The sequence below is a fragment of the Dermochelys coriacea genome, chromosome 2 (assembly GCF_009764565.3).
Source record: "Dermochelys coriacea isolate rDerCor1 chromosome 2, rDerCor1.pri.v4, whole genome shotgun sequence".
Taxonomy (NCBI): domain Eukaryota; kingdom Metazoa; phylum Chordata; order Testudines; family Dermochelyidae; genus Dermochelys; species Dermochelys coriacea.
In genome coordinates, this window is record NC_050069.1 from 236,310,397 (window position 1) to 236,329,229 (window position 18,833).

An 18,833-nucleotide genomic window follows, 5' to 3' on the forward strand; every position below is an offset into this window, starting at 1 on the left:
CGTCTTTCCCCCCCAAAAATCCTCCCAAACCCTACACCCCCTTTCCTGGGGAAGGCTTGATAAAAATCCTCACCAATTTGCATAGGTGAACACAGACCCAAACCCTTGGATCTTAAGAACAATGAAAAAGCAATCAGGTCCTTAAAAGAAGAATTTTAATAGAAGAAAAAGAATCATCTCTGTAAAATCAGGATGGTAAATACCTTACAGGGTAATCAGATTCAAAACGTAGAGAAACCCTCTAGGCAAAACCGTAAGTTACAAAAAGACACAAAAACAGGAATATACATTCCATTCAGCACAACTTATTTTATCAGCCATTTAAACAAAACAGAATCTAACGCATATCTAACTAGATTGCTTACTAACTCTTTACTGGAGTTCTGACCTGCCTTCCTGCTCTGGTCGCGGCAAAGGCAACACATAGATAGAGAGAACCCTTTGCCCCCCCCCACCACCACCACCACCCTCCAGCTTTGAAAGCATCTTGTCTCCTCATTGATCATTTTGGTCAGGTGCCAGCGAGGTTATCCTAGCTTCTTAACCCTTTACAGGTGAAAGGGTTTTTTCCTCTGGCCAGGAGGGATTTAAAAGTGGTTAGCCTTCCCTTTATATTTATGACAAACCTGTAGGCAAACATCTCGTTCCTTTTGCATGCAGGGCTGGAAGTTTTTACAAATTTTACAAATCCAAACTTGCGCCTCCCCTAAGCACTTGAGGCAGCTGCTATGGGGGTCACTTATAGGCATAGGCCTGTTGCACTATGCGCAGGGCTTAAACCTGGGAGACCGGGGCATGTCCCACCTGGGACGAAGTCCCCGCTGGGACCCTAGCTGCTAACTACACTTAACACTAAATACTATACACAAGCTATTTACAAGGCTCTAAGTCAGTAGGCAAAAATCACTAGTCCTTGCAATGCAAGGGAAGGCACTCTGACTAACCACCATGAGCAGTAAGAAGGAACTGAGAGGGTGGAGGGTCAGTGTCGCCTCATATATTGACGCACGAGAACAGCACTCAAGGGGCACCACTGCCGACCCTACAAATACCATTAAGGGAAAATCTCCAACGACCGTGCATATAATTCTTCTGAAACTGAAATCTGATAGATTAAAAAAAAACCCTATAAGACCTGAAATAGCATCATAACATAGCAATTTGAGTGACCTAAGATTATAATGACCCTGGAGTTAAGAGACAAGGTGGGTGAGGTAGTATTTTTATTGGACCAACTTCTATTGGTGAGAGAGAGAGACAAGCTTTTGATCCACACTGAGTTAAAAGTTAAAATTGTAGAGGAATCAACTTAAATTTATGTCAAAATTTAGCACCGATGAGATTGCCTATAATGGCATGTGGCCCACTGGCGACTGCCAGTAACAAAAATCCCCAACTGCTGGAGACGAGACATTAGATAGGGAGGACTCTCAATTACTACAGATTTCAGAGTAGCAGCCGTGTTAGTCTGTATTCGCAAAAAGAAAAGAAAATGCATCCGATGAAGTGAGCTGTAGCTCACGAAAGCTTATGCTCTAATAAATTTGTTAGTCTCTAAGGTGCCACAAGTACTCTTTTTTTTTGTAATTACTACAGAGAATTCTCTCCCAGGTATCTGCCTGATAGGTCTTGCCCACATGCTCAGAATCTGATTGGCATATTTGGGGTCAGGAAGGAATTTTCCCCCAGGTTAGATTGGCAGAGATCCTGGGGGGGGTTTCACCTTCCTCTGTACCATGAGGCATGGATCACTTGCAGGTTTAAAACTAGTGTAAATGGTGAATTCTATGCAACTTAAAAAGTATTTAAATCATGATCTGAGGACTTCAGTAACTCAGCCAGAGTTTAGGGGTCTATTTCAGGAGTGGGTGAGGTTCTGTGGTCTGCAATGTGCAGGAGGTCACACTAGATGATCACGATGGTCACTTCTGACTTTAAAGTCTATGAAAGATGTTAGATTGACATTTTATTCACAGAGCATGTACACCATCATAGGGCCTAATCACATCAGCCACACTATCAAAGGCTCATTCACCTGCACATCTACTAATGTGATATGTGCCAGCAATGCCCCTGTGCCATGTACATTGGTCAAACTGGACAGTCTCTACGTAAAAGAACAAATGGATACAAATCAGACATCAAGAATTATAACATTCAAAAACCAGTCGGAGAACATTTCAATCTCTCTGGTCACTCGACAGACCTAAAAGTGGCAATTCTTCAACAAAAAAGCTTCAAAAACAGACTCCAATGAGAGACTGATGAATTGGAATTCATTTGCAAACTGGATATAATTAACTTAGGCTTGAATAGAGACTGGGAGTGGATGGGTCATTACACAAAATAAAAAACTATTTCCCCATGTTTATTCCCCACACACACACACACACACACACACCCCCCCACACACCCACTGTTCCTCAGACATTCTTGTCAACTGCTGGAAATGGCCCACCTTGATTATCACCACAAAAGGTCCCCCCCCCCGGCTCTCCTGCTGGGGTAATAGATCTTAAGTGATCACTCTCCTTACAGTGCGTATGGTAACACCCATTGTTTCATGTTGTCTCTCTATATATAAATCTCCCCACTGTATTTTCCACTGCATGCATCTGATGAAGTGAGCTGTAGCTCACAAAAGCTTATGCTCAAATAAATTTGTTAGTCTCTAAGGTGCCACAAGTACTCCTTTTCTTTTTGCGAATACAGGCTAACACGGCTGCTACTCTGAAATCTGTACAGGGAAGTTAATTCTCCATCTTCAATCTTTAGCTCTCTGAGACTGCCAACAATGGGTCTGAAAGTATTAATTATAATGACAGCAGCACTCATGTCACAAAGTACAATTTGTTTAATGTCACCCAATGAATAGCCATCAGATGGCAGCAATTTTCAGCTACTGCTGTGACCAGAGAAGGATCTGAATTAGTTACAAGTTAAAAACTCCATGTCATGTTACTAACCCCATGAACCATCCAGACAAACACACAAAATCACACCCTATCCACCAAAACCTCCCTCTTTAGAAAAAGCTTTTTGGAAGGAAAAGAAGAAGTAGTTTTCCAATATAAAATGAAGCTGTATGATGTACGAGAAAAAAAAATATGCACAGGAAAAATGTTGATTTCTATAGACAAGAATGACTTACTGAGGGCAGAGCTCCTACACACTTTTACTTGTGAACTGAATATGATAGTCACGTAGAAGAATACACATTTCCTAAATTTACTTCTCTCTAAAGAGGCTTCACTTGCATTTCATCAGCATGAAAAATGTAGTTAGTTACATAATGAATACTTTATCTTTACTAAACGTAAGTTCTGACAAACTAGACTGTTTTGTAACATACATCTTAGTAAAGATGTGTGTCTCCGTTTCATTTTAAACAGAAGATAAATCCCTGAATCTCTGTGGATTATCAGATCACAGTCAGAAACTGAACCATCAAAATTAGACAGGAGCTGAACAATCCAAGTTTAAAGTACACTTTACCTAAAAAGAATTCAGGAGGCAGTTCTAGAAGTCCTGAGGGAAAGGAGGTTTTTTTCAAATCTCAAAACACCATTTCCTGTTCTGTGTAGTTACCATAATGCAGTAACTCCTCACTTAACATTGTAGTTATGTTCCTGAAAAATGCGACTAAGTGAAACGATGTTAAGCGAATCCAGTTTCCCCATAAGAATTAATGTAAATGGGGGGGGTTAGGTTCCAGGGAAATTTTCTTTTTTGCCAGACAAACGGCATTATATACACATTTCAAATAAACAATTTAATATTACAATCATCATTTCTGAGTATGAAGCTTGATTGAGGTGATGGAGTCAGAGAGTCCTCCCCCTTTACTTCGCATGCTGCATCCTCACTCCCCCTCTCTTCTAAATGCCACAAGCCAGCTGATTGCCGCAAGCAGGAGGCAGGCGCGCTGAGTCTTCACTCCTCCCCCCACCCTCTTCCCTCCTGCCCGGGACAATCAGCTGGCTTGCCAGGTTGGGGGGGGGGGGGGGCAGAGCCTGCACTCCAAGTCCTCACTCCTCCCCCCTCCCTCCAAAATGCCACAAGCCAGCTGATTGCCCCAGGTAGGAGGGAGGGAGGAGGAGCAAGGACTCAGCGCACCTCCCCACTCCTTCCCCTGCCTCCCGCAATCAGCTGGCTTGTGGCCTTTTGGAGGCAGGAGCGAGGAATTGGCACGCAGGCTCCCCCTCCCTCTGCCTCCTGCCCAGGGCAATCAGCTGGCTTGCGGTGTTCCAGAGGCAGGGGAGGGAGGGGGAGCCTGCGCGCCAAGTCCTTCCCCCTCCCTCCTGCCTCCAAAACGCCGCAAGCCAGCTGATTGCTGCAGGCAGGAGGTGGGGGGAGAAGAGGGAAGGCACTGAATTGCAGGGTCTGCCGGCGGGCAGGAGGCGCTGTGGGGAGGAGGAGGGGGGCGTGTAGGGAGGCTGTCAGCTGTGGAGAAAGCAGGCAGCCAAACAATGCAAGAGTGGAGCATTGCACAACTTTACATTGCTGCTCAATTAGAGAACATGTTCGTTTAACAATTAACATTAACCGGGACGACTTTAAGGAGTTACTGTACATATGAGATGCTGAAATTTACAGTAAATACTTTGCCTTGAATATTGCATTTAATAATAAACACTGTTTTCTGAACTGTGAAGTAATCCAGTAAAAAGACTGCAGGACAGACTCTTGAACTTAATTTAACAATATGTTAGCATCCTGAGAGCCTTCCAACTAAATAAGATTAGTAGACATTCTTGATGTTTTTAAATAAAATATTTTTCACATAAAAAGACAATATACACAACTTTTCAGACCATCTTCATACAACATAAAGTGGACCAAATAAAGTTCACAAATCCAAATCAATATTTCACAAATCATTAGCAGGTTATCTTTAAGCTTCTGTGTGCTTCGTAAGGGTAGCCCCGTGCAACAAAATAGTCTGGCCTGGAAGTGACAAAGGCACGGATAACTGCAACAAAAAAATCCTAAATTCTGAGAAATCTTCCAGTTGGCTTCCTACCCATACTCACAATACACCTCTCTCTCTCTATGTACAACTAACACTGTCTGATCAGCTGACCACCACTAAACATAAACAAATATATTAACAGTTGCCTTAAAAATATCCAACATATTTTACATTCAAGGATGAACATTAACCAATTAATCCTCAGAACAACCCTGCAAGTCAAGTATACAGCTGCTGGTATAAAAGTTTAAATACCATGGAGAAATCTTCAGTCATTTGTGATAAATTTTGTGACTCCCATTGAGATTTGAGGGAGTCACTTAGGTTGTGAGTCTACCAAGTCAACAAAGTCAAGTCAACAAATTGTAGCATATTGTGTGATGGGCAGGTCACAACCCGACTGCATTTTGGTTTATGTAATAAACAGTAAAATGTTACAGGGGACTTCTTACACTGTAAATTAATTCTCTGAATGAAGGTACAAGCAAATATAGTACCAGAAAATCCAAAGTTTTCAGAGTAGCAGCCGTGTTAGTCTGTATTCGCAAAAAGAAAAGGAGTACTTGTGGCACCTTAGAGACTAACAAATTTATTAGAGCATAAGCTTTCGTGAGCTACAGCTCACTTCATCGGATGCATTTGGTGGAAAAAACAGAGGAGAGATTTATATACACACACACAGAGAACATGAAACAATGGGTTTATCATACACACTGTAAGGAGAGTGATCACTTAAGATAAGCCATCACCAGCAGCAGGGGGTGGAAAGGAGGAAAACCTTTCATGGTGACAAGCAGGTAGGCTAATTCCAGCAGTTAACAAGAATATCACCTGCGCATCTACCAATGTGATATATGCCATCATGTGCCAGCAATGCCCCTCTGCCATGTACATTGGCCAAACTGGACAGTCTCTACGTAAAAGAATGAATGGACACAAATCAGACGTCAAGAATTATAACATTCAAAAACCAGTTGGAGAACACTTCAATCTCTCTGGTCACTCGATCACAGACCTAAGAGTGGCTATACTTCAACAAAAAAGCTTCAAAAACAGACTCCAACGAGAGACTGCTGAATTGGAATTAATTTGCAAACTGGATACAATTAACTTAGGCTTGAATAGAGACTGGGAATGGATGAGTCATTACACAAAGTAAAACTATTTCCCCATGGTATTTCTCCCTCCCACCCCACCCCCCACTGTTCCTCTGATATTCTTGTTAACTGCTGGAATTAGCCTACCTGCTTGTCACCATGAAAGGTTTTCCTCCTTTCCCCGCCCTGCTGCTGGTGATGGCTTATCTTAAGTGATCACTCTCCTTACAGTGTGTATGATAAACCCATTGTTTCATGTTCTCTGTGTGTGTGTGTGTGTGTATATAAATCTCTCCTCTGTTTTTTCCACCAAATGCATCCGATGAAGTGAGCTGTAGCTCACGAAAGCTTATGCTCTAATAAATTTGTTAGTCTCTAAGGTGCCACAAGTACTCCTTTTCTTTTTGAGAAAATCCAAAGTTATATTTCCTATTCTTTATGTGCATGTCTGGTCTATTACATACATACACAGGAGAAGATTTTTAAAAGGCACGAACAGGAGGTAGGTGTCCAACTTCCATTTACTTTCTATGGAAGCTGAGCTCCAAGTGCCCTTTGTGCCTTTCAAAATCACCCCCAAAATTAAGTTGAAACATTTAATAGGGTTTATTACTGACAGCAATAGCCTTAACTATGTCTTCAATGGAGTTCATCTGGGTGATTGGCACCAAGGTCTGAGCATCTGGATTAGCCTAGCTTGGGTAAGAGAAGCAAAGCAATTCTTGAGTTAGTCTCCTCACTGGCGCTTCACTCAACCATGTGTGTTGCTAGCATTTCTTGAGGCACATCACACGGCTCTTAGCCCTGCAGAAAGTTGAACCACTCTGATTCTTTCCCAGTGAATTGTGGGAGAACTTGTCTGTCCTCCTGGGCACACGGGGGAAAGTGTGAGCAAATATTGAAGGACTAAGCATTTAAGTTGTTTATTTTCTGCTCCCACTGCAAAGTGGGTGGGTTACCAGCACAAGTGAAAGCAGCACTCAGGTTTTGGCTAATCCCAAAACAGCTAGCTAGATTGGGTTGAAATCACCACCAAAACTCAAATGAGATGTTTTGGGTGTGGACAGAAGCCAAATTAGGGGTAACATCCAAATAACCTTGGTTAACTCTGCAATAAAGACATACTTTAAGTAAACTACTACGTTAGGCGTTTTCCTAAATGTCTCCCCTCTAAGCACTTTGTTACTGCTCATTTGTATTAAGATAAAGATTATAAATAGGCTTGGAAAGATTAGATTTTTAATCAGCAAATGTCAAGTTCACTACGTACCCACAGGCCAATGAAAAAAATATTTTCATCGATAATAATCAAAATGTACAGATGGCAAAGAAAAACTATGCTTGAGAACTTACAGTCTGATTTAAGGATATTTACTCTGTATATTTTAATATGTGATGTTGACAATTTAACTGTTATAAAGCTTTAACTTTTTGAATTTCAACGTCTGTCATTAAATAATTACAGTCTCACCCCTGTTGTCTGATCTTTTCATAATTTCCCATAACTGAAAATTTTTTAAGAAGATAGAATTCTAAAGAATGCTTACAAACAAACAGATCTATCAAAATTATAAAAAAATAAAAATCGAATTCTGGTAAGCCTAATTAGAAATGTTTAAAAAGCACGCGGGAGTCAGGTGTGTGTACAGAGAAGGCAGTATTTATTTATTTATTTATTTTAAAATCAGCTGTAGGATCATGCTCCCTTGTCTATCTCCACTCAGGTGTCTGGAAACATCTAGCTCACAGTGAGCATAAAATCTGCAGATTAACATCACATCATCTTATTTACACTGTTGTTCCAGCACAAGCAGCTCGATACCTAACCTCATTAGCAAGGTATTTTAAATGACAGAAGAATTGGAAAGATTTGCCCTCTTCCTTGTTCAGGAACCAAAATCAGATGTGTAACTAAGACCAGAGGTGGCAACTAGCGACTTCTACCTGGGCTATACTGCTCGACTAATATATCCAGAGCACAGAAACTTGTTACAGTGCAACAGAGAATAAGCAGCCACCCAGAAATGAAGTTGGAATAGCCAAATGAGTCAGTCAGCCTCCCACTATTACAAAGGTTCGGTTAATTAATTATTAATTAATTAATTGCCAACTCACTGACTACAGTGTACAAAAAAAATTAACAAGTCACAAAAAGAAACAATGCAATAAGATCCAAACCATGAACATTCCCTCTGTTTCAGTTTCTTCCATGAAATTTCAGAAAGAGAGAACTATGGTAGTGCTTGGAGGGGGAAGGAGGGAGTCACTTGCATGCTAGTAAGTTTTCCACTGTGAATGGGGATGATTTAAATTAGTATATTATTCCTGCCTTCAACATCTCCACTAAACTCTTAGGCCATGTCTACACTAGAACTTATGGTCAGTAAAACTTTGGTCACTCAGGGGTGAGAAAATCAATGCTGAAACTTACAGCTGAAAAACAGCACCGAAACTTATAGCGCTGAAACTTGCAGTGCATAGGGGTGTATTTTTTCACACCCCTGAGTGAGAAAGTAGCTGTGGTGTAACGTGGCAGTGTAGACAAGACCTTACAGTGACTTCTGACAACCTGCAGGATTTTGTCCAATGACTGTAGAGGTGTTAACAGGGCACTCCGCCTTGCATGGTCCCTTAGAATATGTGCTAACTATCTATGCTAAGTAATCTGTTCCACCTTGTATTCCCTTTCAGGTTCAGAGTACCTTTCTCAGATCTGAAGAAGAACTCTGTGTAGCTCTAAAGCTTGTGTCTCACACAAACAGAAGATTGTCCAACAAAAGATATTACTTCACACATCTTGTCTTTCTAATCTGTAGGGGGATAATCTCAGGAAATGTCAGGAGTTTTGTTTCATCTCTAAAATGAATGTTACTTAATACCAGAAAAGGATATTGACATATCCCTTTTCATTTGTGGATCTCCTTCTCCACAGGAGATAAAAGGTTTTTTTTTTATTATTATTTTTTAAGTAGCAGATTAGGCCTGGTTGACACACACAAGTTGAATCAATTTAACTAAAATCAGTTTAAACAACTATTTATACTAACTTTATTTAAATCAGTGCAACTTTGATCAGGCCCTATACATCACATAACAGAAGATTTCAGGGAACACTGCTTTTAAAAAAAAAAAAAAAAAAAAAAAATCACACATGGAGGTGAAGCATGAGAGAACAGGATATCCCAACACATGAGAACATAACGGCCATACTGAATCAGGCCAATGATCCATCTATCCCAGTATACTGCCATCAGACAGTGGCCAGTGCCAGATGCTTCAGAGGGAATTAACAGAACAGGGCAATTTATCAAGTGATCCATCCCCTGGAGTCCAGTCCCAGCTTCTGGCACTTAGAGATTTAGAGATACCCACTGCATGGAGTTGCACCCCTGACCACCTTGGCAATTGCCATTGATGGACTTTTCCTCCACAACAAAAATATCTTTTTCAGTTTTTCTGTTTATGTCTTGTCATTAACGTGTCCCTTTACAGACCAATGCCAGATCAGATGCGAGCAGATCGAGGGACGTGATCGTTCCCCTCTATTCGACACTGGTGAGGCCTCATCTGGAGTACTGTGTACTGGAGTACTGGAGTACTGTGTCCAGTTTTGGGCCCCACACTACAGGAAGGATGTGGATAAATTGGAAAGAGTACAACGAAGGGCAACAAAAATGATTAGGGGTCTAGAGCACATGACTTATGAGGAGAGGCTGAGGGAGCTGGGATTGTTTAGTCTGCAGAAGAGAAGAATGAGGGGGGATTTGATAGCTGCTTTCAACTACCTGAAAGGGGGTTTCAAAGAGGATGGCTCTAGACTGTTCTCAATGGTAGCAGATGACAGAACGAGGAGTAATGGTCTCAAGTTGCAATGGGGGAGGTTTAGATTGGATATTAGGAAAAACTTTTTCACTAAGAGGGTGGTGAAACACTGGAATGCGTTACCTAGGGAGGTGGTAGAATCTCCTTCCTTAGAGGTTTTTAAGGTCAGGCTTGACAAAGCCCTGGCTGGGATGATTTAACTGGGACTTGGTCCTGCTTTGAGCAGGGGGTTGGACTAGATGACCTTCTGGGGTCCCTTCCAACCCTGATATTCTATGATTCTATGATTCTATGATCACAGTACTAAAAATATAAAAATTCCATCTAATTCTGGTCAGAAAAATTCTAAACAAAAAGAAATTAAGGGCTTCCTTGTTTTATTATAGCTTAATTAACAGAGGCCTCCATTCTTTAACAGCTACATCCTCTTCAAATTGGAAAGAAAGGAAACATCTGCAGGGCTGGTAGCATATCAACAGCAAAATTTGTCAGATGTGAGCTTAAATTGGTTAAATACCTTCTTTATTAGTGAAGGCTGAGCTGTTACGAACAGCTAACATCACTGCATGATGGGGATTCTTAGTGTCAAAAAAGAGGTTTCCAGCAATAAGATTTGGAAGGGGAGAAGGAAAAGGAATAAAACCCTCAGAAGAGGAGCTAAAAAAAGCTTTCCCAGTGGCTCAACAGAAATAACGACGAATGATTTGCCTAGAGGGCTGCCAATCACTGCCTTGCCAGCTCTTTCTTCCAGTGCCAGAGGGACAGCTAGAGGATCCACACTCTCCCATACAGCTCTTCCATGCACCACTCCACTTCCTAAGTGCTGAAAAAGACATATTAATTCTCCTAGGTGAGATGGCTGCTGAGAAGGTATGAAGGAGATAGACAGGCTCCCTTCTTGAAATGACCGGGTCTTTGAGAATGGGGCCAAGCCATCCATTACGTTCCGTCTCCCACTATACTCTCATCAAAGCCCATTAAAGTACACTGTTACACATCTGAGACGGGTTTGCACAACCACAAACAACTAATCAGAAGTAATGTACAGTACACCACCTGGCCTTCAGGAGAGTAACTCCGCTTCATTAACCACAGGCAGAACCACCTTCAGACTAAATAGCAAGTGATGTCAGCAGTACAAGCGTTGTTTCTGTGCATGCCAGTCTCATCATCATAGCCTGAGGCTATGTCTTGCCACAATGATTTATACTGAGCCAGCAGCAGAGCCCAGATGTCTCCCAACTGGCTGCATTGCCAGAAGTAGACCATGCCTCACCACAACTCCTTACCCAAAAAGAGGAAAACAAGGCAGCATCCTTAACCTAGGACTTTATTTCTAATGCAATTCATTGCACAGTTAGAACACTGAGCAGAAGTTCTACTCTGCTTTCAGCAACAGCACAGATGGACTCTGCATCTAGTTTCCTCTACAAAAATTATAAAATAGTTGTGGACATTTGTCTACCTACCTATAGTAGGTACTCGTGTTGGCCCCCATTTCTGTAGCACTGACCGTCTCACAATCTTTAATTATTTACCCACACACCAACTAGGAGGTAAGGAAGTATTTTTATTCCCCTTTTACAAATAGGAAATTGTACCACATACACATTAAGGGTTTGTATACACAAATAAATTGCACTTGTTAAATTAAACATGCAAAGTTGCAACAATTTAGTTAAACCAGCATATAGACCAGGCCTTAGTGATTTGCATGAGGTCACAAAGTCTGTGATGGAGCAGGGAACAGAATCTGTCTCTCAAGTCCAAGTTAACATCCTAACAATGGGACCATCTTGGATTGCTACTTTGAGCCATTCTTTCAGCTTTTTAGATTCCACGGTCAAAAGATTTACTTGGCCCCTAAAGAGAGCTTTCAGAACAAACTACATAACAGATTTTATAGAAAGGTTTTCCATTTCAAACCTAAACATTCCAGAAAAAGGTAATTCTTTAGCCAAATGTTGAGAACATAATGTTTGAGACAACAAGAAAGCTAAGGGAATAAGACTAACACCTAGACCCCCCAACAGCCAAAAAAAGCCAGCCTATTAAAGCTTGTTTTTAATCAACAACACTGTAAACCTAATGACTTTAAGTCATGACTGGATGTTTTCCTAAAAGATATGCTCTAGGAATTATTTTGGGTCCTAAATGATCACAATGCTCCCTTCTGGCCTTGGAATCTATGAATTGTACTGTACTCAAACACTGAGGTGTAAAACTGTAGACATAAAACACTCTTTAAAGGTTACATTTTTAAAAAATTTTCTGTCATAAATGTACAATGCAATAGGAAAGTTTCCAGATTACACATTAAGAGGTTAAAGAATTCCATACATACAAAAGACAAAATTAGGTACATTCCACAAAAACAGGCATTTTGTGCTCACCAAGTAGGCACTCCATTACAAGCTGATGTGGTATACAAAGACTAAGTTAAAACAACCACGCACTATGCTAAAACACAGCCATCCTAACTTCTCTACATAGAGGATGGAGAAACAGAAACAACTTTTGCTAGTTTGTCCTTATAGAATATTGCAAACAAAATCAGAGGCCACAAAAACATAAAAGTATATTACCTAAGGCAGTGGTTCCCAAACTGGGGAATTAATAGCAGACAATGCAGAGACGGATAAACCTACACTTGGGACACAGGCCAGGAAAGACTGTCTATTTTAACAGAAAACGGTATTAATAAAATATATTTAACATATATAAATTAAGTCTACTTGTATTTGCATGGCTTTCACTGTTTTTTTTAACTGCTTACTGCTGCCAAGTTATTTTCCAGTATTTTCAAAAATCAAATAATACTTTTTGTAACAGGTATATCCATCAACAGGGAATTCAACCATCAACTGTTTTCTTTAATGAATAATTTTATGCCTTTTTTAAAAAATTCTAAAACAACAAAAATCCCTCAACTAATGAAAGAGGAAAATGCATTATGCATAGTTTTCCTGGGGAAGAGAAGGGAGGTAGAATGCAAAAATATGAATACTGTATGAAAATATCCAATGCAAAATGTAAAAACTGCAAAATCATTCCCAAAAGGAATTTAACCATCCTTGTTATTTTGTTATCCTTTAGATTAACTGAGAAATGATTAACTTGGTAAAGCTTTTTTAATGTTTACAGGTTTCAGAGTAGCAGCCGTGTTAGTCTGTATTCGCAAAAAGAAAAGGAGTACCCGTGGCACCATAGAGACTAACAAATTTATTAGAGCATAAGCTTTCGTGAGCTACAGCTCACTTCATCGGATGCATTTGGTGGAAAAAGCCTTCCACCAAATGCATCCGATGAAGTGAGCTGTAGCTCACGAAAGCTTATGCTCTAATAAATTTGTTAGTCTCTATGGTGCCACGGGTACTCCTTTTCTTTTAATGTTTACAGACTCTCCTAAAGAAGAGTAGCGCTGCAGTGCAGCAATCTCTGCAGCATTTCTACATTCTGAAGCTTGTATGCAATGTGATAGCTAGGCTACTGCACTGTTTCATTCTCTTTCCCCAAAATTGCTTTACAAGATTCGGAAGCAGAGGGATCTGGAGTACTTTATATGAAAAAAAAAAAACCATGACAATGAACAGAACTATTATATTGTCAATCTGTTTTACACTAAAAAGCTACAACAGTCTATGCATTAGTCCAACCTATAACATGAGCATAACACACCTCCTTTCTAGTACAGTATATGCAGAAGTAGGTATATAAAGACCCTACTCCACCCAGGCCTATTCTTTACAATGAAGCCATGTGATTAGCTACAGTGAAGAATTCCAAACAGATGGAAACAACATTCAGAAGCTCTGCTCCTCAATAAATTAATTAAAGCTATTATATAGGGAGACTCATGGTCTAGTGGGGGCTGTGTTCTTCACTGCTGTGGGATTCAATTCCTGGTCTCTTGAATGTCTGTGAAGGGAGCGAGGAAAAACAACAGAGCCTTACTTTACTCAAAACAACCCCTGTGATCAACTACAGAAAAGGTATTGATCGACTCACAAATACTTGGTCTATGCAGTTCACCTTTGCCAGAAAGTGGATAGAATCACCTTCAAGGGTATGTATGCATGCGTCTTAAAGGCTGAGGAAATTATGTATCCTCAAAGCTCCATAAAAAGCCATGGAGGAAGAATTCCTCCACCTCCATGTTAAAGAAAGAACCAAGTAAGGTTGCTGAGTAAAAGGTACAGTTTGTGCTGTTATTTTCCATACATTTGCCAAAAGAAAGAGCTTCTTTAGGTCACACTTCACTCAGATTTTTGTTTCTGAGATTTCAAGTCTATGTACACCAACTTCTTACAACACTCTCAGTTCATTTTGAATTTTAAAATAATTTTCAAAAGATAAAGCTAAATCCTCAAAAAACAGACTGAGAATAATTAGTCCTATCAGAAAGACTCAAATCTGTTAACATTGGGATTAATAATCTATTATACTGATGGGACAATTTGGAGATGCATACAAACACAAACAGGCGTGCATGGAAATCGGTTTCTAGAAGACAATTCTCCCACATGATATAAGCTTGCCATCTGCTACCCCCCCTTAACTAATCCTTAAATTTCGCAATCATGTGGAAGTTTTAAGCAGTCTGTGCATCTCCCACTGTTGAAACTACCCATCTCCCTGGAGATGGATGCAGTCAGACATGATGCAAGAAAGGAGCAGCAGGAGATCTCAGCACACAGTGAGAAATGAGGTGATTTTAAGAAAGAATGGGGGAGAAGCCAAAATGTGGCCCAATAAAGAAGAAAAAAGTGAAAGAAAAAAATGCTTGTTTTGGCCTAATCTTACATTAAATTAAAAATGAGATGTGACAGCTTTCAAGTGAAGATATAGGTGGCACCCTGGGAAACACACTGTTGTCATCATCCCACAGGGCTTGCAGTTAAAACCCTAACCCACTGAAGTCAGAGGAACAACACATATTTATATCAGCGAAGGATTTGTCCCTATAGGTTTACATTAGTGTCAAACATTACATAAATTTAAAATGTAACTTTTTAAACACACACGTTATGTAGTCAGAATATATAACCTAACAAAAGTAAAAACAATTACAGATCCACATAAGACCCAGTAGTTCCCAGTTACACTAACTTTCATTTTTGATAAGACCATAAGGCTTGTTCTTAAAATCTTAGACACCCAGTACAGAGCAGAAAATATCCCTTGCCTTTCTCATATTAGCGTACTTTCCTGTCTTGGGGGGGGAGGGGAACCACACACACACACACTCTGGGTGTTGTAATAGAAAAAAAGGGCCTCCAGGGGTCAGATGTCTCTTCCATTACATTAATGAGTAATTGCATATACTTACTACTAACCTAGCAAGTTTCTTTTTCTATCAAAAATGTATTAAGTGGCTATTCAGAACAAAAATATTATTTTCCCTAAAAGGTGCAAACCTACAGCCAACACACAGCTTATGTAATTAGGAACTGCTCTGGAGTTCTACTGGGGCCAGGGGCAATGGAATCACACTAGGCTGCAGAACTGGTCATGGAGGCTACAGTAGCCCAAACTTGTGCTGTGCTCCCCATTCACAGGGTGTGGGAGGAATAGCTGGTAGATACATACAGCCACAGTCCAGAAGACTAATCCTGCCCCCAACCGTCTCCTTTCTCATCTGCATCCTCCTTAAACACTATGAAGAAGGGAGCTTGAACAGAACTTGGCTCCACAATGAACAGGGGGTGTAGGTACCTGTCTGAGGGTGTCTAAGCATCCGCCACACATACTGTTTGTCATTAGCTGTAGTTGGGACCATCCAAATCCATAGGAAAAAAGACTATTTACCCATAAATAAACATGAAGGCCCAGAGAAAAGCTGTTAAACAAGTGCTCACTAGAATGCGCCATCGACAAAGGGATTTTAATTTTACTTATGGGAAAAGCTATGCAGCATTCCTCCATATTTTTTTTTTAAATAAAGTTAGCGAGACAAGGCATTTCAGCAGTATTTCTCAATTAAATACATATATTAGTTATGCTTAATTAATAAAAGCATCTTACTTCAAATTTCAAAATAAAGGCCTAATTTGCTTTAGAAAAATATTGTAAAATAGGGCAATAAATTAAAATTAGCCTGATTCTAGCTTTGTGTCAGCTATGTGAATCCCTGCTTGCTTTATTCTGTTTACTTTTCTCTATTGTCAGTCATAAAAACTAATCCCCACACAGTTTGTACATATTAAGATCAACCTATGTTTTATTCAGAATGTTTAAATAAACCATGTGACACAATCCCACCCCTTCTCTTTAGTCTTCTTGGTTTCTGGAATACATGTAGCAGTTGTCAGCTTTGATTTTGTGTTTCATACTGAACTCTAAGCAGGTGATTTCTTGCCATCTCTAAGCAAACTAGATTAGAAATCAAAAACACATTCAGAAACGTAATGAGACACTGTAGGAAATATAATGAGAACCAAAGAGAAAAGAGGCCCATTTATGTGTATATTTTAACTTAATAGAAACATTTGTCATTTCTTGTCACTTTTAGCACCTAGAATCCATTACTACTATAATGTAAACATTAGTTTTTTCACTCGAGTGCCTTTGAAACCATAAGGCTTGAAGTTTCCCCTTCCTTGAAATTCCTCACAATATGAAGGACAATCTCCTGAGAAAACTCAGTGTCCTGTGGCAAAAAGCCCACCTATGATGCAGCTTCTTTAAATAAATAAATAAGATAAATAAATAAATAAATAAATAAAACTAGTAAAAAGGTACTATTGGAGAGGCAGAAGAGCAAGCAACAAAGTTACATTTTTGACTGCAAATTACTAGACAATCAGATGTGCAACTAATCAAGCTAATTGCAAATATTAAAAGTTTTCTAAAATTGGACTTTAAAAATACATTAGCAGAGATGATATTGACAGCTATTGCACAAATCTGGATCAGTTAAAAAAAGTAAGTGATTTAATTTACATGCAACAATATATTTGCTTAATTAAAAAGTATACCCGTATAAATAAGGTGTTCAAGAGTTTATAGTTTTAAAAGAGGAGCTGAAAGGAGCTAGTGAAGCCTGAGAGTTATTTTTGAACCAGAAAGGTAACTAGAAAGTTAAGTAAAAGGTTTATACAAATGAATAGCAACTATTTTCCCCACATTATACAGGAATGATCGTGAAATATGTGCATTACCTAGAGTCCTATTTTCAGTGCTTGCATGTAGTCTGTTGGGCATAATCAAAGTAAAATATAGACTGCTCTGAAAAATATTATGACAGCTGGCTAGCAGTATTTTAAATAATGAAAAATTGCACTCTCTATATAAACAAACATATCTTCCAAAACTCAATCTACGGCTTCTCCTCAGTTCTGCCATAAAGAACACTATTAGGCTCCATGCTGTCCCTATTAAAAACCAGACGGTCTCCTGGGGAAGTTCATTTATTTTAGCTTATGTGCTTTTAAAACATAGTTATGTGTATCTGAACTTCATCTTGCAATGACAGGCACTTCTATCCCAAACAAACAAACAGAAGAGAGCAGCGTTTCCCTTTATCAAAATAGTCAAGGAAGTAGAGAGTCATGTTAGAATAGTAAATTAAAGAGAGAGAGCACTTTTAAAAATGTTTTTGGTGGGGGGTGCATTTGTTTTTGTTTTGTATTTCCCCTCTTTCTTGAGCTATACTTTACATGCTGTATTCTTTCCTGCAATTTACAAAGTTAACCTTCAAAATTGAAGCCTCTGCAGGGACAGTTTACAGTCAGTACTTTAAGAATTTAAAAAAAAAAATATCAAGCAATTATAGTGAAAGCATACGCCACACACAACAATTTACTATTTACAAAGGATTACTCTATGGTAAACCTTACTTTGTAGATGTTTCTAACAGGATTCTTGGGGAACAAGGAGGGGAAGGTTGTTTGGAGCTTTTTCTTTTTGACAAAATTATAATAAAATCCTCTCTTCATAAATAGTTAAATATAGTGAATAGACAAACCTGACCGCTCCAAGCACAATACAGGTTACATATCAAACTCCAGTTGTGGTTGATCATGCAGTCTAAAATCCTGAACTGGGCCATGCCTGCCTATAGCGCAGATTGCTTCTCTGCTCTGACTCAGCTTTTGTCCATATGGTACTGAACAGTATCAGAACTATGCAGTGATGAGATTCAGGAACAAGGACTTTCCCCCTCCCTCCCCCATCTGTCAAGTCAGCAAGATAGCAAATTGGCAGAACTGTTTAGTATACTTAAAATATATTCTGGTACATCTAAATTATACATTCTTAGAAAAAAGGAATGGGGGGGCAGAAGCAAGATAATTTTAAGAAATCTCACTAGAATAAATCCTGAGAGGTTCTCTCGTTTTTCCTTTTTGTCTACTAAAAAAAAAAAATCTGAATGTATCAGCCTTCTGGCTATGACAAATCATACCTAATTTAACAACATGTATGTATCCAAACATTTTTTAAAATTCAAACAATAGAGACAAGCTTTTTGTGAGCTCATGGAACCTTAAATTCCAATACTATTGTTTTAAACCTAGCAGAATAGTCACCAACCTTAGAAACTCAAAATATACTCAGTTTTAATAAAATTCTTTTACTTATCCCAAATTTCTCCTTCATACTGTTGAATAGCAGCCTCCCTAGTAAATCATCAACTGGTATTGACTGGTTCCAAAGGGTACCCAGTTCTCCATAGCCAGAAGGATGGTGGCTGCCATGTTGCCAGAGAATGAGAAAATCTCAGTTTTGATAAATTGAAAGGTATGGAAAAAGGAGATTGTTAAATGCAGCTGTAGCAGCCAAGCAGACTGATGATAATCACAATTGTTGGGCAACTACCACAGGCAGCCATGCATCTTACTGTTCCAAGAAAGTCAATCCTGCATCTACCCTTCTCCCTTCAGGTTTGAAAATGGGAAAAAAAAAAAAAACCTATTTGAAGCTGGTAAGCCAAGAAAACATGA

At 39.4% G+C, this 18,833-nt stretch overlaps 1 protein-coding gene and 1 long non-coding RNA gene across 6 annotated transcripts in view; both read right to left on the reverse strand.

Annotated features, from left to right (window-relative positions):
• Positions 1-18,833, reverse strand: part of ARHGAP21 (Rho GTPase activating protein 21) — a 188,723-nt gene that overhangs the window by 117,592 nt on the left and 52,298 nt on the right. The window lies entirely within an intron of this gene.
• Positions 251-4,045, reverse strand: LOC122459024. Its single transcript, XR_006279440.1, has 3 exons — positions 4,033-4,045; positions 3,301-3,305; positions 251-439 (listed from the first exon to the last, which is right to left on the reverse strand). It is a non-coding gene; the product is annotated as an uncharacterized LOC122459024 (long non-coding RNA).